Source organism: Poecile atricapillus, chromosome W (assembly GCF_030490865.1).
Source record: "Poecile atricapillus isolate bPoeAtr1 chromosome W, bPoeAtr1.hap1, whole genome shotgun sequence".
In the NCBI taxonomy this organism is placed as follows: Eukaryota; Metazoa; Chordata; class Aves; order Passeriformes; family Paridae; genus Poecile; species Poecile atricapillus.
In genome coordinates this window covers 101163733-101185155 of record NC_081288.1, presented here as the reverse complement: position 1 = coordinate 101185155, position 21423 = coordinate 101163733, and positions in this window count along the sequence as shown.

The following is a 21423-nucleotide window of genomic DNA, read 5'->3' as shown; positions in this document are numbered from 1 at the left end:
GGACAGGGCCCCGGCACAAAGGGACAGGACCGGGGCCCGCGACGGGGAGGGGTTTCCCGATGGATGGGGGAGGGCCCGACGCGGTTACACCCAACGACGCAGTGGGCGGGGAGGAGGAGCAGGACGCGGCAGGAAGAGAAGGGGTGAAGGCGGGAAAGTGGCCATTTTGGACATCGAGGGCGGGAAAACTGGGGTGGGAGTGGGACAAAATGGCGGGGCTGGCCACGCTGCCGGCGCCATCTGTGCTAACGCTAGGAACTGGGGGGGACACAACCGGGTGTGAGGGCATAGGAGAGAGGGTAGGGGAAAGACCCAGAGCGGCATGGCCATTGCCACCCTGGTGCGGGTAGAGAGACAGTGGGGGGGTGTCAGGGAGACGGCAGCAGCCCTGTGCCCGGGGGCAATGTCCACCCGCCGACTGGCTCTCAGGCAGGGAAAGGGGTTCAGGGACACCTGGAGGGGCTGACGGGGTTGGGGGATTTAACTGGGGACCCAAAACTCCCTCTTCTTTTTTTCCCTCTTTTTCCAATGAGAAAATAATATTTTGAAACACAGGAAAGAACTTTGCAACAGAAAAATCCCCTTTAGCTTGAACTGTATATAACTTTCTCCCCACATTATCCCAAAAAATTCCTGATTTAGCAGAGTCCGAATTAATCTTAAAATGCTTAAAAACCCAATGAATAAATCTTTTTAAATCCCCTTTAGAAAACTTAAAATTTCCCGCTTTTAAGGTAGTTACAACTTGGATATAAAAGTCCCTCTCAGGTGGGGTCAGCCTCAATACAGAGGACTCATTCCCCATCCTTTTTCACTCCCCGCCCAGCAGTAAAACAGCAAAAAAAAAAAGAAAAAAAAGCCCGAAGAAAAAACCTTTCACGGGATACACTTACAATTTCTCTTCGGCAGATGCCGGCGGGCGAAAACAAAGCTGCTGGGTGGGTGGTCACCTGACGACCGGTCCTCAGGGGCTTTCCCTTGCCCCAGATGGTCAGCGAGGGTCCCGGTCGCAGCCTCTTGGATCGCTTCTTGCTAGAACGCAAGCAAGCTTCCTCGAGGGGTGGCGGCTCCAACGGCGGCTCGCCTCACAGCTGAAGGTGCAGGCGGACGCTTCTTCAGGGCTTCTTCAAAGCCCCACGGTCGGGCGCCAGTTGCCGCGGCGGCGGAAAGCCCGGAACACCGCGACTTCTCCAGAAGCAGCCTTGAGAAAGGCTGGCCCGAAGCGCATGCGAGCAGCTTCGAGCAGTCGAGTGATTCCAGCTCAGCTCAGTAATAGTATAGTGATTTCAGCTCAGCTCAGCTCGGCAGCGGCGGCGGCAGGCAACACAGGAAGCAGGGACGAGACAGCTGGTCCAGCGTTCCACCGAGGCACAAGCCTTTATTCAGGCAAAGCTTCGGCAAAGGGTGCTGGTAACAGCGAATCTCCCGAACAGAGGAAAATCCGGGATATTTATGGGGAAGGAGAGGGGCGGGGGGAAGCCCGAGATACCTGTATCGGGGTGGGACAGCAGGGGGGAACACCAATGAAACACAACAGTTTAACATAACTAACTCAAAGACCCCTGGGAGCTACATTGTGTCGCTCTTACAGAGAAGTATCTCCTCTCCAGGGGAGGGCCAGTATCTCGGGCCCAGCGGGCTCCTCCATACCCACAGGCCATTATCTGTTTTAATTTCTTTAGGGATTCCCAATACGGAAAAGGCCTGTACTAACTGTTGTTATGTATGTTGTATGCGACCTTACATGCATCACATAGAAAGGTTGTTCTCGATTTGAAAACAAATAAATCAGTTTTGAAAGCAATCTAAAGAGATGTTCGTTCTCAATGTCTTTGAGAACTGCCTGTTCTGCTCTGGACACCACTCCTGCTACGTAGGCTGAGTCAGTAACCAAATTAATCAGTTCTGAAAACTTCCCAAAGGCTCTCACGACTGCAACCAGTTCAGCTATCTGGGGTGACCCCTCTACAAACTCAACATCAGCTTCCCAAAGCTGAGTCTGGATTTCTCCAAGTCATCACCGACTTGTGGGATGTCCCAGATGCATCAGTGAACACTGTAAGAGCTTTGAGTGGTCTACGGCTCCTTTTCTCACAAGGAATGAGGTGGAATTCATCATGAAACAATTTGTGTGCTGGCACATTAACTGAAATTTGCCCACTATAGCTGTCCAGAGCTAACTAGAGGTTAGCATTGCTCTGCAGCAGATGCTCAAACATCTCTTTGGTCAGTCTCTCAGGGGAGTTTTTGCCTTCTCCAGAGAGCCTGACCGGAAGGTGAATACACATAAAGTCACAACCTGTCAGTTCCCGCAGCCTTACCCTGGCCTTTTGAATCACTTGAGCCATCAGCTCTTGTGGCTTGGTGATAGTTTTGGGTCTTTGATGGGAGAGGAAAATCCATTCTATTATTAAGAGTGAATCCCTCTGCCCTTCGGCCCATTGGAATATTAACCCATGTAGGTGTGGCAATTTCCCCAGGACAATAGATTTGAAAGGCAGGTCCAGTTTAAAATGATGTGCCTGTCTTTCTGTCAAGGCCTTTTGTGCCTTTTCAATTACAGTTTTTGCTTCTGGACTCAGCTCCCTGGGAGACAGTAATTCTCTCTCCCCTTTCAATAAATTGAGTAGGGGACTCAGGTCCTCATTTGTGAGACCTAGCCATGGTCTGATCCAGTTTAGTGACCCGCATAGGGAATGGAGATCTGCTAGTTTTAGGATTACCAATGATTTCCAATTTTTTGTGGAACAACAGTCCGTGCAGTAATTTCCAGGCCCAGGTATTTCCAAGGTGGCACCATTTGAACCTTGTCTTCCTGCAATTGGAATCCAGCAGAGGTTAAAACTTTATCTCCTAGGCCAAGTGTGTCTTGCAGCATGTTGTTATTGGGAGAGCACACTAAGATATCATCCATATAATGCAAAATGATGGCATCTCTTTTTTCAGCACGCACTGAAGACAGCAAAGATTCCACATACCACTGGCAGATGAAGAGGCTGGCTTTCATCCCCTGAGGTAGAACTGTCCAGTGGTACCGTTTCATTGGAGCTTCCCTATTAATTGTGCAAATGGAAAAAGCAAACCTTGGAGCATCAGCTGGGTGCAGTGGAATTTGAAAAAAACAGTCTTTAATATCCAGTACTGCTAGTAGCCTATTTTGTGGTAACATAGTCAGGGATGGCATACTTGGTTGAAGAGACCCCATGTCCTCTATTTTTTGTTAATTTTTCTCAAATCCTGAAGGAGACACCACATATCCTTCCCTGGTTTTTTAATCACAAATACTGGGGAATTCCAATAGCTGGTTGTTTCTACTATGTGTCCCTTTGCTAATTCTTCTTCCACCAATTTTTCTAGCGTCCCAAGTTTTTGTTTGCTGTGAGGCCACTGATTCACCCAAATTGGATTATTATCTAGCCAAGATAACTTTTGGACCGGACGCTCTACAGTGGCCTCTATCAAAAATCCTGAGGTGTCTCAGGAATTGTTAATTTCACCCCCCACTGGGACATGGTGTCTCTTCCCTTCAGGGGGCACTTGTAGTCAATTACAAAAGGTCGGACACTAGCTATCCTACCATCCGGACCTTCAATCTGGACAATGTCTTTAGCAATTTCTGCCAGTTTCATTCCTCCAGCACCCTGTATTTTTCCTGCCACGGGTTGCAGTTCCCAATGTGAGGGCCACATCATTTCAGGTATGATAGTCACATCTGCCTCAGTATCAATTAACCCTTCTACATGGAGATGTTCTGATTTATGTGTCAATTTACGTCCCATAATGGGTTTGTCTTCACCCACCGCTTCTGCCCAGTATACTCCTGGTGCTTTGTCATCTACTGGGACTTCTGTTGGAACAGGGATCACCTGGGCTATTACCTGCCCTTTGTCTACATAGAAAGGTGGTTGAGGGCACCTAGCTAAGAGAGTGAGGTGTGTTAGGTCTCCCTTAATTGTCATGGGAGTCACCTCAACCTCTATTGGTGTGTGTGCTGTGTCTCCAATAACAAAATATTTACTATCCAGTCCAGCCAGGTCTTGTGAATTATCCTGCAAGTCTACTCCAACGACAGTCCAACGATCAGATCTGAAACAAAAAGCTTTAGAAGTTACAAGTCTGAATCGCTTTTGCGGTTGCCAGACCTTATTAGGAAAACGTTTTTCACAATTATATTTCTGCAGTTTTTCACCCCCTCCCCCTTTTTTATTAAAGGTCAGAGATTGGTCCCTGCTTCATTTATGTGTGTGCGCAGGGCAGGCAAGCGCTGTGACCCAAGTTTTTTGGCAAGCTGGTATCAGTGTGTTTCTGTTGTTTTAAAGGACAGTTTTTAGCAAAATGTCCCGGTTTTCTGCGGTGAAAACAAATTCGCTGTGGCTGGTCAGACGTCATCTGTTCACTCCTTGTTTCAGATGAAACCGCAGCAACAGGTCTTTGGGTGGTCCAAGGAGGTCTCTTTTCCTGTGAAAACATCTCTGCTTTCCTCGCACAGGCTTCTGCCATCTGTGCAAGTGTCGGAGGGGGGTCCATTGGCAAGCCCAGAATGACCCTACGGCAAGACTCGTTAGCATTTCTCTGAGCAATTTCTTTGATTAATTCTGCCTGTACAACAGGGTCTTCTACCAGATGGGAGACTTGTTCTCTTAATTGGTCTATGAATTGCAGGAATCCTTCTGAAGGCATTTGTTTTACATTAATATAACTACATTTAGTCTCAGCTGTTGGTAGCTGGGTAAAAGCTTTCTCTGCAGTTGCAGTGATTTTATCAAGCACGGCTTTTGGTAAAGCCATTGTTTGGTCATCAGTTTTTTCCCATACTCCTTCACCGCATAAATGCTCAAAAGTAATAGCATTATTTAATAAATCTACATTTTGGTGATTGGTTTTTAATAATTCCACCAGTAGGTTTTTTAGAAACCGTTTCCCATAAATCAAATTCAGAGGGTGTATGCAAACACCTGAAAAGGTCTTTAATATCTGTAGGAACTAAATCATTTGAAGTTAATGTTGTTTTAATAATGCTTTTAAATGTCTCACTATTACAACCGAATTCTCTTTGAACTTTGCAAATTTCTATTTTGTCTTGGTATGAGAAGGGCTTGTAATGCTGGTTCTGTGGTCTTGTTCCAGTAAAAGTTACTGGAGCAAAAGTAGGGAATAAAGCTGAGTCCCAGTTTCCAGGTTCCCCATTCCCGGGGGTTGTATTAAACCGGCAGGCGAGAGAGGCTTGTCCTGCCTGGGAACTGGGAAGGCTAGCATTTCCCCATCCCCCAGGGGTGCCGCGTGGCTCTACACGGGGGGCAGGCTGAGGGGATCCACCCTCCCATCCCCCAGGGTGTCCCCCGGGGCCATGAGGGCAGAGCACAGCAGCACAACCACACCCGCCTTTGGAATGTGGTGAGGCAATCTCACCTCCTCGCTCACCCCCCGGACCGTGGGAACTGGGAGGGGCTCCACCCCTCACCCCCGTCCCGGCGCAGCCTTCAGCTCTGCCCCCATCTCTAGCCTTGTTCCCACCCCCCGCTCCACCCCCTGCCCTGTAAAAGGCAGGCAGAGGGGAGGGGTTATGGGCGGAGAGAGGCTTGGGGGCGAGAACCTGTGGGAGGAAATGGTTATGGGAAGGGTAGGGGGGGGGAAAGGCGAGCACGTGGTCGGCGCCATGATGGCCTGGCACATGTTTCTGAGTAAGTTCAGCCGAGCTTCCCTCTCCTTGCAGGGAGGATTTTAAGCTATGCTTTTCGGGGTTTTCTGCGGGGAGGGAAGGGTATGGGAAGGAGTTTTCGTCTGCCTGCACAAGGCAGACGGGGTCAGTACGCTCCGGGGATTGTCTGAGCCCTGAGAAGCAAGCGTCTGGAACTCTTACAGAATATGCTTCAGACGAAACGTCTGACCAGGGAGCTGAGGGAAGGGGAGAAGGGGAGGGAACCAAAGATTTTTCTAGCCTTTTCTCGTGTCTTTGTAGAATTGCTTTCCGAATTAAAAGGAACAGTGGGATGTATTTACCAGCTGTGTTCTCTCCCAGTTCAACTTGCATAGTGAGTGTTTGTCCGATTTTATCCCATTCAGACAGGGAATCAATATTCAAATCCAGAAAATGCAAAAAAAAAATTTTACGAATTTCCTCAGCGTATTTTTTGAGAAAGTGATATTTCCAGCCTTTAAGATATTCTTAATATGGGAATAGTTTAACCTTTGCTGTGTAGAAAAATGAGAACCCATGGCCGATATTCAGGCTTTGCTACACAGACTGGTCTAACCTTTTTTACCACCGAGAAAAGCAGAAAAGATCCAAACTGCAGTCAGGGTTTAAAAACCACCTCGGAGCCCGGGACGCGCCGCCCGTACTCCTCCCCCACACACCCAATACCGGGGGGAGGCTCGTCTGGCACCGGCACCACCACTACCGTGACCCGCTAAACCCCGTTACAACCACCGGATCCCCCGTCCCCCCGCGTCCCCCCGGTACCTGTTTCTCGAAGGACACAGTGGTGTTCCAAAAGAAAAGGTTCTTGATCCGAGTTGACTCGTGTTCTCTGTGAGCTACCAACCTGATCCCCGTCAGTAAGACGGCGGGGTAGATGACGTTCCCAAAGCTTATTAAAACACCAGTGGGGTTCTGAAGCCCCCACGATGGGCAATACCTGAAGTAACCTCCCTTTGTCCCCCGAAGTAATCCTGGCTAGCTCTGTCGAGGGGGCGGGGGGGGGTGTTAGGAAAGCTCTTCACGACCAAGATAAAAGACCAATGGGCTGCTTCTCCCTCCGGGATAAAGTAGGATGCTTATTCTGGCTGGGATCCAGGAGGGAAAAGAGGGAGAGGATACATTTCCCGGACTCTTTCAAAACTCGGGAGAGGGGCGGGGAGACATATAACACCAACCAAGGGGATAACATTTCAGAGACAGGGGAGGGGAAAAACACGTCACAGCTGCAGGGAGGGTTTACACAGAAACCAAGTAACTCCCAGAAATGTGCACTACCACAAAAAGGGACATCAGAGAGTCCTCAGGACAGACATCCTGAATGCTATTACTGCAAGAAGAAAGGGAATCTAAAAAAGAATTGTAGAAAAAGAATGCAAGATGAAAAGATCTTTCAAGAAGACTAGGGGGGTCAGGGGCTCTTTATTTTGGGCTCCAAACCACGATCTGAGCCCTTGATAAAATTAAATATAGGACCCCATAAGGAGGAGGTATCTTTTCTGATTGATACAGGAGCTGAATGAAGTACTGTCCAGAAATTGCCAAAAGGATGCATAAAGAGTAAAGATACTATGATAGTAGTTGGGGAAAAAGGAGAACCCTTTATAGTACAATTATTAGAGATGTAGAAATAGTCAGAAACTAAGATTTGTTTAGGAAATATGTTGCTAGTTGAAGAAGCAGATTATAATTTATTAGGAAGATATCTGATTGTAGCTCTGGGAATAAGCTTGACAGTACAAGAAAAAAATCTCTTAATAAGTCTGTACAGACTAACTCAAGAGGATGAGAGTAAAATTAATCCTCAGGTCTGGCACGCGCAACGAGAAGTTGGAAAGTTAGAAATGGAATCTATTTCCATGTAAATACAAAGGCCAGAAGACCCAATTAGGGTCAAACAATATCCCATTTCTATGGAAGGAAGAAAAGAGTTAAAACCTGTAATTGATGAATTAATAAAAAGGAGGACTCTGGAACCTTGCATGTCGAGGCATAACACCCCCATCTTGCCAGTACGGAAAACTGTAACGTGCCGGTCGTGGGTGGGAGACAAAGATCCACAACTCATGCTCCAGTGCTCATCAGACAAAACATCTTCGTTTATTATTCAGAACTCACTTAAATGTTCAATTCAAATTTCCCAGGCTAGACAGCCATTGGCTGATACTTCTCTCCCTGCACAGCATCCTGGCCAGTGGTGTGCAGTGGTTCAGACATGAATTAGGCTAGCCAGACTAGATTTTTGTTATGGCTAGATTTACTTTGTCCAGTTGTAGTGGTTTTAAAGCAGCAACTAAAAAATCACTAGAAAACTTACTTATTTCTTGCTGTGAGATATGGATTAGAACAAGAGCAAAACAGGCTTAAAACTTAAAAGGAATAAAGAAAGTTTATTAACAAAACTACAAGAATAAGAAAACCAGAATCAAACTTCCAGAAAACCCTTTTTTTCCCCCCCACTACCCAACCATTCCCTTGTTCACATGACAACATAGAGACAAAAAAACTTTGGTGTTTACAACAGTCCCAATTCTTGCTATAGTCTTTCCATCAGTCTTTGTAGAGAAACAGAAGTCTTCTGTTAATCTATGGAGTTTCTCACAAGAAAACTATTTTTGTTATAGCTTTCTATTTCTCTGATGCCAGCTGCCCAGAAAAAAATCTGCCATCAGTTGTCTCCTCCCATTTCACATCACTATGAGATGTGTTATGGGTCAAATGAGTCTAGGGATGTCATTTTTAAGGATGAGTTATTCAAAGGCAGAAGTTCTCTTCATCTGTCTCTGTGAGCCTCCCTGGAAACAGAAGTTTTCTCTTTGCCTCTCAACGGCTCCAAATCTTCAACTATTACTTCTCCCCCTCTGTTCCAGCACTTGACTGTATCACAACTACTCCACCTTTTGCTTAAAATCCACACTTTGACATACTCTATTCCTCCCAATATACTCTGTCATGAATTAAAGGAGTTTTTTTCAGAACACTATTGTCCATCTCCATAGCTTTAACAGAAAAATATTTCAGCTTATTTAAGCATCTCCTTATTCTCTCTTCCCCATCTAAAACTTAATTCTTTTCTTCACTGTCTTTGATGATTTTATGATGTCTTCTTTATGTTGATTATCCCTCTCTCTCTCTCTTCCCCTCTTTTTGGGAAAAAGGAGTAATCTGTTAGTCTCATCCAGGTAGTAAAAGAGTTAAATTCTTGGAAAGCTGCAGATGTTCATGGTGTCAGGTTTCAGTTCAGAGGCAGAAACTGCAAACTAACTCAAGCCGGCCGGCTCCGTTTCTTTCCCCCCCTGCCCTCTGTGGCCTTGTCCGGCCTGGAGGGGGGGCGGGGGGGGGGCGGGGGGGAGGGGGGGAGGTCGAGACGGAGCCCTGTTACCTCATCAGAAGCCGGAAACCAAAGAGAACAAGAGAGCCTTGGCCTTACATCTTAAGGTGGTGTTCACAAGTTGATCTCACTTCTCAATGGTTAAAACCGCCAATTCTCAGAAATGACCAATAATTGGTCAGGAGTAAAAACTCCCATCAGCTTCCAGCAGCTTCAACTTCCCTAGCTCCCAAAGCTATCTTAAAGGTAAAGTCTCCCCTGGACACCAGTCCAGACCAGCTGTACTGTGACAATACTGTGGCAACTCACCCTTTTCAGTTAAATTAAAAAATATAAAATGCTCTTTGTTATCTTATCTGCAAGGGCCCTTTGCAGACACGATAACAGGGACAGCATGGGTTTAATTTGAATGAAGTTTTCTAATTAATTTGACAAACTTAGTTCTCTTCGGCTAGCAACATGTTTTGTATACTAAACTGAGTTTGCAACACTCACTTCCAGGAGCTGGCAGGTAAGATCACAATCTTTCAAGCTAACGTGTCACAGGTTAACTATTTATTGTTACAAGTTACAACTTAACTGTTGTAGTGCATTTAAAAAAATTATGGTATGTCCCAAGGGAAGAACTCACCCTTGATTTTGTGTAAGGATAGTCCCTACCTAACCTCCCTTTCTTTTTCCCTATCCCATTGGCTGTAACCCCCCTGTAACCCCTGACCACCCCCTCCCCCTAGTTTAAGAGATAGCACCCGAGGCACCTCGGCCTCTTTCTTGCCCCGGGCGATTCACATACAATAAACCCAGGACCACGTCTCACATGTTTGAGCCTCCTTTGTCTAAAATACTTAAGTCCATGTTGTATATATTATGAGACCCCTTCCCACCCGTGTTCTGTGAAGGGCAGGCACATCCCCACGGGGGAAAAGAATGAAGGGGTTCTCAGAATATTTACAGCACTTAACATTAAAAAACAAGAAACTGTTCAGAACTGAGATTATACTTGAACTCTATAAAAAAGAAACAAAAAACATTCAATATTTACAACTGTGAGAAAAACCCATCTTAGCAGAAAAACAATTTGTAAACAGTTTTTAAATGAACTGCCTTTTCAAGAGTCTCTGATTTTCATGAGGTAGGTGATCAAGTTGTTCTGGTTACTCTTCTTCATTCTGCTCCATCACATCTGTTGAGGTACTGTCAGGACGGTGTTGTTTGTGGTCCCGGGCAGGACATAGAGCAGGATGGACACATCTGGCAGGTACCCATTTTGTTCCAGTGTCCATGGAAACACAGGCATATCCCCTTCCCCAGGTAATGAGACTCCATGAGCCTCCCCACTTATTAGTGAGAAGGTCTTTCACCATCACCTTGGGCTTAGGCAACTGTTCATCTCCAGATGATTGTAATGATAGAAAGTGATTTATAATAACTGGGTTCTGGGACCTTTCTCATACTGCTAAATGATTTCTTGTATGAATAGCCTTAGATACTTTGCTTTCTAAGGTCCCACCACACATTCCTCCCTTTTGTTTTTCAATAATTCATTTTGAAGTGCTATGTGCTCTTTCTGCAATGGCTTGTTTTATTCGTATTTGAGGAACACCAGTGTGGTGTGTTACACTCCAGAGCTGTAGGAAATGTTTTGTTTTCTGTGAGATGTATGTTGTTCTGATGCTATGAGGGATGCTCAGAACAGCAAAGGCTGACTGCCAGTGTGCAATGGCATCCCAACTCTTTTCTCTTGTGTGCACTGTAGCCCATATTGCTGATGAAAAGGTATCTATGGATAATTGTACATATTTTAAATGCCTAAATTCAGGGACGTGTGTGGCATCAGTTTGCCAGATTTGTACAGCATGCAGTCTGTGGGGGTTTACCCCTGTCTGCAGTGGTGCAGTGTGGCCTTGGCAGTCAGCACAGATGCTAACAATATTATGAGCCTCTGTGTTTGTCAGCTGGAATTGCTGTTGTAGGCCTTGAACACTTAGATGGAAGAAATCGTGTGATGCTTTTGTTTGTGCTAGCATATTTGGCTGTAGTGCTGTCTTTTTTGGCTGATGAGGTAAAAACATCCACTCTAGGATGTGTATAGAGTCAGGCTGCAACTTTTTTTAAAATTCTTTTTTGTTTCTTTTTTCTCTCTCTCGATTCTGCTGCACTTCTTCTGTACTTTTTTTCACTCCTGGATTTCTCAGTCTCCTCTGAGCTGAGATCCTTGGGGATATTCCCTAACAGGGAGTCCCGCTTATCAGTCCTCCGGGTCAGGACAAAAACTCCAAAGCCTGTTAGGATCTTGTTTCTCGTGTTTATTAGGATGTTATCACAAAACTTGGCAGGTCTCTCCAGACTATTTGCAAAAGTTCAGTTCACTGCAATCTGGTTCATTTCTTTCTGATGGTACAGAATGGCCTTGTGGCTCACTTTGTGGCTCACTTTGGCTTTGAAAGCACAAAATGACCCTGAACTATGCAGTTATTTTATCTTTATACTCATTCTTATCCAATTAACAATAGACACGTATATTATTTTTTTTAATGACCCAGTGACCCAACGACCCAACACCTGTGTGCTGCACTGTGGCATTTTCTGTCCAATCACCTACTATTACCCAAAAACCTCTAGAAGAAGAACATGAAGAAGAAAGAAGGAAAAGAAACAATACCCTAAATCCTCCATCTTGTCTTCTGTTCTCTAAACTTTTTCACCCAGTGACTTAAGAAAACTCTCTAATCTACACACTTATACTTTTAGCCTTTCTACTTAACTTTAACAGTTGTTTTCATATATCACCATGAAAACATGCTCATAAATTTCATATTGTATGAAATTCAGTGTTCTTCTGGATATCAGAGCTAAGCCTCAGAAACAAGGGCACACACTCTGTGTCTCAGACTCCAACGCAGACCAATGAGTGTTCCACTGCCTTATAATAGCAATAGGGTGCAGATTTACAAGAACAAATACAGTGACACACACCTCTGGGTGTATTCGGTGGATTTGTCTGTGATAGCTTGCTCCACTGTTGAGAGCAGCTTGTGCCTCTGGGGTTAATTTTCTAGGGCAAGTTAATTTTGGATCACCTTTTAGGAAGTTAAATAAAGGTATTAATTGTGAGTTGGTATCCAATTTTTTCTTTTTGAGGGACCACTGTGGTATCCTCTAACTAATAATTATTGCAGGATGCAAATTAACAATGATAATAAACACTGTAATACAGATTAGAAGCTCTTGTGCATATATATAAAACAGGAGTTGATAGGAGTGGTGCTGGAGCTGGAGTCTGGTGAAGACTCAGGTTCCCTCTGTGGAGATCTTGTATTTCTTTCTGTTGTGTGGCTGCTTGTGACTGTGAATGCTCTGGTTGTAGCTGTGGCGAAGCTGAAACTGCGCTGGGTGCTGTCCCGGGGCCGGGGTCTGACGCCGGCATGCATCTTCTTGCTTCTGGGGCATTTCCGGGTTTGGATCTGGCAATTTCACATGACGTCACCTCGGGGCCCACCCTCCCGCAGCAGCGGCAGGCAGGCGTGGCCAGCGGAGGCGGGACCGTGGGCGTGGCCTCTGGGCTGAGCCATTCAGCTCTGGTCAGGGGCGGTCCGGGCGTTTCCATGATGCTGAGGGGCGTGACCGGCTCTGGTGGCTGAGAGCTGGCCCTGGGAGCGGCGCTGGGCTGAGGCACGGTCAGGGATTCTGTTGCTAAAGTGGTGGGATTTTCCGACTCACAATGGCCGGTCCATGTGGCACCGCGGCTCGGGTCGGCCACTGGGTATTCTGGAATCACGCTGCAGCACGTCCTGGGCACTGCTGCGGCTCCGCCGCCTGCAGTATAAATATCGGCTGCAGCGGTGCCGGCACAACCTGGGACCCCACCGTTCCTCTCTGCTCTGCTGCTCGGAGGGGTCCAGACACGTGGCAGCGTTGCGACATTTTTCTGGGTATCGCATGCTGCAGTTTCTCTGCCTGGTGGGGCACAGCCTGCTCCCCAGGCTCTCTGGCTCGGCAGAGTTGCAGAAAACGACGCTCTAGAAAGCAGTTCTGGTGAGAGGGGAGTGTTCAAGGCAGCCCGGCCGCGCGGGGCATCTGTTTGGTGGTGCTGCTCCCCGTGGGGGCTTGGAACGGTGTTCCAAGCTCTCTCTGTCCTCTCCAGAGCTCTGTTCCCGCTCTTCAGGTCAGCATTTATCTGTTTCATTATGTTAAAAATAAATCTCCAAGGTTTTAAAACTTTTATTGCATCTTCATCCCCCTTTGAGACTGCTTTAATAATAGAATGTCCAGTTCATTCCCATATATTTGTATCAAAAGCAGCCTCTTTGGTTGTGTCTAAACCGTGGTTCTCTGCCCACATAATTAAAGCTAATAATGTTTTTTTTGTCATATTCTAATCCCATTTCTTGTAAATGAAGCGACCACACCTTCAGAAGTGGAGGTGGTTGAGTGGATATCCAGCCTCCCATAGCTCTGGTGAGTATTTTCTTCTATTTGTATGGGTATGTCCAGAAACTATTCTGGATTTTTAGCGATTTTTTGCTGCAGACAGCTTTCCTCACTGTAAATTTTTGGACGGTTTTTCGGCCTCTTAATTCAGCTTTTTGCTGTAGTTTTGGGCTCTACTCGCCTCTCTCTTTCCCAGCTTTTCACTGTATCCCAGGCTATTTTCCTGTCTTTATCCCAGTTTTCGCTTTATCCCAGGCTATTTGCCTGTTTTTTCCCAGCTTTTCAATGTCTTGTACAGGCTTTTTAAGTTCTGTCCCTGTCTCCCCCCCCCCCCCCCGCCCTACTCATGGGAAAGGCTGTGTCTTCACACGCGGGGTCACCACTTCTAACGTACTGGTCTTGGGTGGGAGACAAAGATCCACAACTCGTGCTCCAGTACTCATCAGACAAAACAGCCTCGTTTATTATTCAGAACTTACTTAAATACTCAATTCAAATTTCCCGGGCTAGACAGCCATTGGCTGATACTTCTCTCCCAGCCCAGCATCCTGGCCAGTGGTGTGCAGTGGTTCAGACATGAATTAGGCTAGCTATATTAGATTTCTGTTATGGCTAGATTTACTTTGTCCAGTCCAGACCAGCTGTACTGTGACAATACTGCAACAGAAAACTGACGGAACCTATAGGTTAGTTCAAGATCTGAGGGCAGTCAACTAAAGGACAAAAACATGTTTTCCAGTGGTTGCAAACCCATACACCCTTTTGAACCAAATTTCTCCGGAAGACACCTGGTATAGTGTAATAGATATGAAAGATGCCTTCTGGACTTGTCCATTAGCAAAAAACAGTCGAGATTACTTGGCTTTTCAGTGGGAGAACCCTGACAAAAAAAGAAAACAACAGCTTAGATGGACAGTGCTTCTCCAGGGGTTTGTTGATTCTCCCAATTTATTTGGACAAGCACTGGAGCAGCTATTAAGTCAGTTTGTGCCAACAGAAGGAATCAAGCTTTTGCAGTATGTTGATGACTTATTAATAGCTGGTCAGAAGGAAGAAGTAAGAATAAACACAATAGCATTGTTAAATTTCTTAGGGAAGAAAGGGTTAAAGGTATCAAAATCGAAGTTACAGTTTACTGAACCAGAAGTAAAGTACCTAGGGTGTTGTAGTGCATCTAAAAATCTTGGTACCTCCCAAGGGTAAAACTCACCTCTGGGTTGTGTAATGTTAGTTCCTACCTGAGAACCTTCTTTCCCTTCCCCCTTCCCATTGGCTGTGATCTCCCTGCATCCCCTAATCACCCCTGCCCCCTGGTATAAGAGATAAGACCCAAGGCATTTTCGCTCTCTCTCTTGCCCCGGATGGAACACAGACAATAAACCCAGGATTATTCCAGCAAGTTTGAGCCTCCTGTGTCTAGATACTTTGAGTCCGTGTTGTATCCACTCCAGGACCCCCTCCACCGCCTGTGCCTTGAGACGAGCAGGCTCGCACCACGGGGGGTGGGACAGAGGGGTCCCACTGAGGAGAGGGATAGCGACAGAGTGGCGCCCGGACAGGGGCTGCACAAGCCCATGTAAAGGCTTATCGGAGCCAGGGTGAGCTGTTCTTTGGAGACTTTGGATGCAGTTTAAAACAGCAAAAAAAGTTTCTGAAAAGGAGTCGAAAATCCTCCAGCACCAGAGGACCGATTCCAGGGCAACAAGTATTTTTCCACTGCCAGAAAACGACAGAAAAAGGTAAGATTGAACTCCGACACCGGGCTGGGAGGGGTGGAGAGTGAAACAGACCCCGGGGGTCTGTGTTCTGTGTAACTCCTTCCCAGCGGCAGCAGCCCCGAGCGTGTGGGGCTCCCCCAGCCGTGGGCAGAGACGGGGTGGGGGGGGAGAGGGAATTCTCCCTGCTGCCTGTATAGTGTGAGTTCAATTGTAATCCTTTTGGTGCGACTTTGTTTTCTGTGGTAGGGAAAATAGACAGATTGTGTGCAGAGCTGCTGTGACCTCCAAAATGGGAGCCCAGCTCTGCACTCAAGAAAGGAGTCATACACAAAAAATACAGAAATTTTTAAGAACCAAAAATGTAAAAATTTCAAAACATAAGATAAAACAGTTTGTATCATATTTGACTCAGCAAAGTGAACAGATCGAATTGTTGAAATTAGATTCAGTAACTGCCTGGGATAAAATTGGAAATTTATTAACCTTAAAAATAGAAGGAGGAGACAAATCGGCCCTGAAATTCCTCCCGGTTTTTCTTTTAATTCGAAAAGAATTAGTTAACAGAGAAATAAAAACGGAAGACAAACACGCACCACAGTATCCATCTAACTTCCCTAACTTTTCCCCCAAACCTCTATTCCCCCAATAGAAAAGATACCCGAGACAAACAATACAAGTTCTAGTCCTGTGTGTCTCTCTCAGCCACCCAGTCCTGCCTCACAAGCCGTCAAGGCTCCCTCCCTATACCCTGTCAGTGTTACAGAAAATGTATCTTCCTATCCCCACATGGCTGAGAGCCAAAATGGCACTGGCCACGTGTTACCTGGCCACATGGTGAATCCCCCTGTGTGTCCCCTTTCTCCTACCCATGATCCCTCCCAGCCCTGCTTGGCCCCACCCTATGACCCTGCCCCCCGAGGCTGTAACCCTATCCCCTATCCCTCCGGCCCCTGTCCCGTGGGGAGGAGGGGCAGGGAGGGAGAGAGTTACACCCCTTGCTCCTGCAGAGGGGCAGGGGGAGGGGTGTCCCGGCCCTGCCCCCCGATGGGGGGGTGCCTGCCTGCCGGGCCTGGAGTGGTGGGGCACGGACCCTCTCCCGGCTCCTGCGGGGGTGGGGCTGGGTCTCTCCACAAGCCCGATGAGGGAATGGGAGCCCCGGGACCCGGAGTGGTGGGGGGCGGAACCTCGGGATGCGGCGAGGGGGGATCCGGGCCCCCGGAACCCGACGTGAGGGGAGGCCGCCCCCTGCCCGGTTCCTGCGGGGGAACAAGCACCCCGGAGCCCGGTGCGGGGGGGTCCGGACCCCCGGGACCCGGCGCGAGGGGAGGCTGCCCTCTGGCCGGCTCCTGTGGGGAAACAGGCACCCCGGAGCCCGGCGTGAGGGGATCCGGACCCCCAGAGCCCGGCGTGGGCGGGGGCGGAGCCCCGGGGCCTGGTGTGCGGGGGGGCGGCCCCCCGCCAGGCTCCTGCGGGGGAGGAGCTGTGTCTCTCCACAGGTGTGGGGAAGGAACAAGCACCCCGGAGCCCGGCAGGGGCGAGCAAAGAAGCCCAGGGAATGGCAGCCCTGGAGAAAATGAAGTTATGCTAACAGCAGCCCCTGTTGTATACAATCACAACAGAGGAGCAATGAGATTACAACATCAGCCTTTCAATTACCAAGTAATCAAAGATATTTGTAAAATTAAAAATTATTTTGGTCGTGATAGTGAAGTCTTAAGGGGAATAATAAGAACTACATTGAAATCACAGGATTTAATTCCTGCAGATATTAAAGATTTATTTCGGTGTTTGCTAACTCCCTCTGAATATGATCTTTGGGAAAGTTTATGGAAAAGATCGTTAACAAAACTCCTAGCTGAACTCAAACAAAGTAATCAAAATGCACATGATACAGAGAACAATGAAATCACTTTAGAACATTTATGTGGGGAGGGAAATTGGATTAACCCTGCCGATCAAGTGAGAATATTAACAAAGTTTGTTGCAGATAAAGTTTGTGATGTAGCTGAAAACATTTTTTACCAATTACCAACAGCTGATATTCAAGTCAGTTATGTTAATATTAACCAGTTTCCATGTGAGAGTTTCTTACAGTTTGTAGATCGTCTGAGACTACAGATACAGAGACAAGTTAAAGAACCAGTGGCCCAGATGGAACTGCTTAAAGAAATAGCCCAAAGGAATGCCAACGAGGCTTGTCGTAAAGTAATTCTGAGTCTACCTATTAACCCTCCACCCACCATAGCAGATATGATTGAAGCGTGTGCCCAGAAAGCAGACTTGTACAGTGTACACGACAAGAAACTGGGCAACCCAGGGACAGTGGCAGCAGTGACACCAGGAATGAACAAGCCACAGATGCCACCAGAACAGCTACAGCACATCATCTGTTTCCAGTGCAAGAGGCCAGGACATTTTGCAAGGAACTGTCCTCAAACCCAGCAACAAGGGAAACAGCAGAAAAAGGACTCTGTTTTAATGGGAAAAGGGGAGGAAAGGGAGCAGGGTGGGAGACTGCAGAAATATAATTGTGAGGAATGTTTGCCTAATAAGGTCTGGCAACCACAAAAACGATTCAGACTTCCAACTTCTAAAGCGTTTTGTTTCAGATCTGACCACTGGGCTGTTGTTGAAGTAGATTTGCAGGAAAATTCACAAGACCTGGCTGGACTGGATAGTAGGTATTTTGTTATTGGAGACACAGCACACACACCAATAGAGATTGAGGTGGCTCCCATGACAATTATGGGAGACCTAACACATCTCATTCTCTTAGCTAGGTGCCCTCAACCACCTTTCTATATAGACAAAGGGCAGGTAATAGCCCAGGTGATCCCTGTTCCAACAGAAGTCCCAGTAGATGACAAAGCACCGGGAGTCTACTGGGCAGAAGTAGTGGGTGAAGATAAGCCCATTATAGGGTGTAACTTAACACATAAATCAGAACATCTCCATGTAAAAGGGTTAATTGATACTGGGGCAGATGTGACCACCATACCAGAAAAGGTGTGGCCCTCACACTGGGAATTACAACCGGTGGCAGGAAAAATACAGGGTGTTGGAGGGATGAAACTGGCAAAAGTTGCTAAAGATATCGTCCAGATCGAAGGTCCGGACGGTAGAATAGCTAGTGTCCGACCTTTTGTAATTGACTACAAGTGTCCCTTGTGGAGGAGAGATACCATGTCGCAATGGGGGGTGAAATTAACAATTCCTGAGACACCTCAGGATTTTTGATAGAGGCCACTGTAGAGCGTCCGGTCCAAAAGTTATCTTGGTTAGATAATGATCCAATTTGGGTGAACCAGTGGCCTCTCAGCAAACAAAAACTTGGGGCGCTAGAAAAATTAGTGGAAGAAGAATTGGCTAAAGGACACATAGTAGAAACAACCAGCCCTTGGAATTCCCCGGTGTTTGTAATAAAAAAGCCAGGGAAAGATAAATGGCGTCTCCTTCAAGATTTAAGAGAAATAAACAAAAAAATACAAGACATGGGATCTCTCCAACCAGGAATGCCATCTCCCACCATGCTACCACAGAATTGGCTACTAGCAGTACTGGATATTAAAGATTGTTTTTTTCAAATTCCCCTGCACCCAGAGGATGCACCAAGGTTTGCCTTTTCCATTCCTACAATTAACAGGGAAGCTCCAATGAAACGGTACCACTGGACAGTATTACCTCAGGGGATGAAAGCCAGCCCCTTCATCTGCCAGTGGTATGTGGGGTCATTGCTGTCCTCAGTGCGTGCTGAAAAGAGAGAGGCTATCATTTTGCATTACATAGACGATATTTTAATATGCTGTCCCAATAACAACATACTGAAAGATACCCTTGACATAGTGGTTAAAGTTTTAACCTCTGCTGGATTTCAGTTGCAGGAAGACAAAGTTCAAAGGATGCCACCTTGGAAATACCTGGGCCTGGAAATTACTGCACGGACTGTTGTTCCACAAAAATTGGAAATTATTTGTAATCCTAAAACTCTAGCAGATCTTCATTCTCTATGTGGGTCACTAAACTGGGTCAGACCATGGCTAGGTCTCACAAATGAAGACCTGAGTCCCCTACTCAATTTATTGAAAGGGGAGAGAGAGTTACTGTCTCCCAGGGAGCTGACTCCAGAAGCAAAAACTGTAATTGAAAAGGCACAAAAGGCCTTGACAGAAAGACAGGCACACTGCTTCAAACCTGAGCTGCCTTTTAAATTTATTGTCCTGGGGAAGTTGCCACACCTACATGGGTTAATATTCCAATGGGCCGAGGGGCAGAGAGATGCACTCTTAATCATAGAGTGGGTCTTCCTCTCCCATCAAAGGCCCAAATCTGTCACCAAGCCACAAGGGCTGATGGCTCAGCTGATTCAAAAGGCCAGGATAAGGCTGCGGGAACTGGCAGGTTGTGACTTTATGTGTATTCACCTCTCAGTCAGGCTCTCTGGAGAAGGCAAAAACGCCCCTGAGAGATTGACCAAAGAGATGTTTGAGCATCTGCTACAGAGCAATGCTAACCTCCAGTTAGCTCTGGACAGCTATAGTGGGCAAATTTCAGTTCATGCACCATCACACAAATTGTTTCATGAGGAATTCCACTTCATTCCTCGTGAGAAAAGGAGCCGAAGGCCACTCAAGGCGCTCACAGTGTTCACTGATGCATCTGGGACATCCCACAAGTCGGTGATGACTTGGAGAAATCCACAGACTCAGCTTTGGGAAGCTGATGTTGAGTTTGTAGAGGGGTCACCCCAGATAGCTGAACTAGCTGCAGTCGTGAGAGCCTTTGAGAAATTTTCAGAACCAATTAATTTAGTTACTGACTCAGCCTACGTAGCAGGAGTGGTGTCCAGAGCAGAACAGGCAGTTCTCAAGGACATTGAGAATGAACATCTCTTTAGATTGCTTTCAAAACTGATTTACTTGGTCTCGAATAGAGAACAACCTTTCTATGTAATGCATATAAGGGTGCACACCCCGTTGCCAGGTGAAATCGCTGAGGGGAACCCGAGGGCTGATTCCCTTGCTGCCCCAGCCGAAAAAGTATGTCTCCCTGATGTGTTTCAGCAGGCAAAAATAAGTCACCAGCAATACCATCAAAATGTGCCAGGACTGATTCGTCAGTTCCAGCTGACACGGGATCAAGCTAAAGCCATTGTGGCTACCTGTCCCAATTGTCAGCTCCAGGCAGTGCCATCATTAGGCATCGGAGTTAATCCCCGAAGCCTTAAGAGCTGTGAGGTGTGGCAAACATATCACTCACATCCCCAGTTTTGGTCGCCTTAAGTATGTACATGTGAGTATCGATACATACTCAGGAGTGGTGTATGCCTCTGCTCATGCAGGAGAAAAGTCGGTGCATGCTAAACAACATTTAGTACAGGCCTTTTCTGTATTGGGAATCCCTAAAGAAATTAAAACAGATAATGGCCCAGCGTATAAATCCAAGGAGTTCCTGGAATTTGTCCAGCAGTGGGGAGTGGAACATAAAACTGGCATCCCCCACTCCCCCACAGGTCAGGCTGTAATCGAGCGTACCCACCAGATGCTCAAACAAGTTCTAGCCAGGCAAGGCAGTGAAGCAGTGTGGATGTCTCCACAACAGAAACTCTGTAAAGATCTGTTTACCATTAACTTCCTAAACTGCTCATTTGAAAACATGAATCCTCCTGTAACTCGGCATTTTAACAGTGGTGATCGGTTTAAATTGTCACAGCATCCACCGGTTTTAATCAGAGACCCTGAAACTTGGCAGACCAAGGGTCCCTATGAACTTGTCACCTGGGGGCGTGGTTACGCGTGTGTATCCACCCCCACAGGCCCCCGATGGATTCCTCAGAAATTTGTAAAACCTTTTGTTCCAAAGAATCCAGCACCAGCAAGAAAAAAGGAGAAGCAAGTGGCTGCTGCTTCCAAGAGAAGACGCCACTGAAGAGAGCAAGAAGAAACCTCTCTAGCCTCTGACCTGCATACTTTGGCTGTGAATATGTTTTAAAAAATTTCTGTTCCCTTTTTTCTTTTTTGTAGAAATAACCTACCTCTTACTCAAATCCATGTTTTTCATTTTTATATAACAGAAAAGGGTGAGGTGTTGTAGTGCATCTAAAAATCTTGGTACCTCCCAAGGGTAAAACTCACCTCTGGGTTGTGTAATGTTCCTACCTGAGAACCTTCTTTCCCTTCCCCCTTCCCATTGGCTGTGACCTCCCTGCATCCCCTAATCACCCCTGCCCCCTGGTATAAGAGATAAGA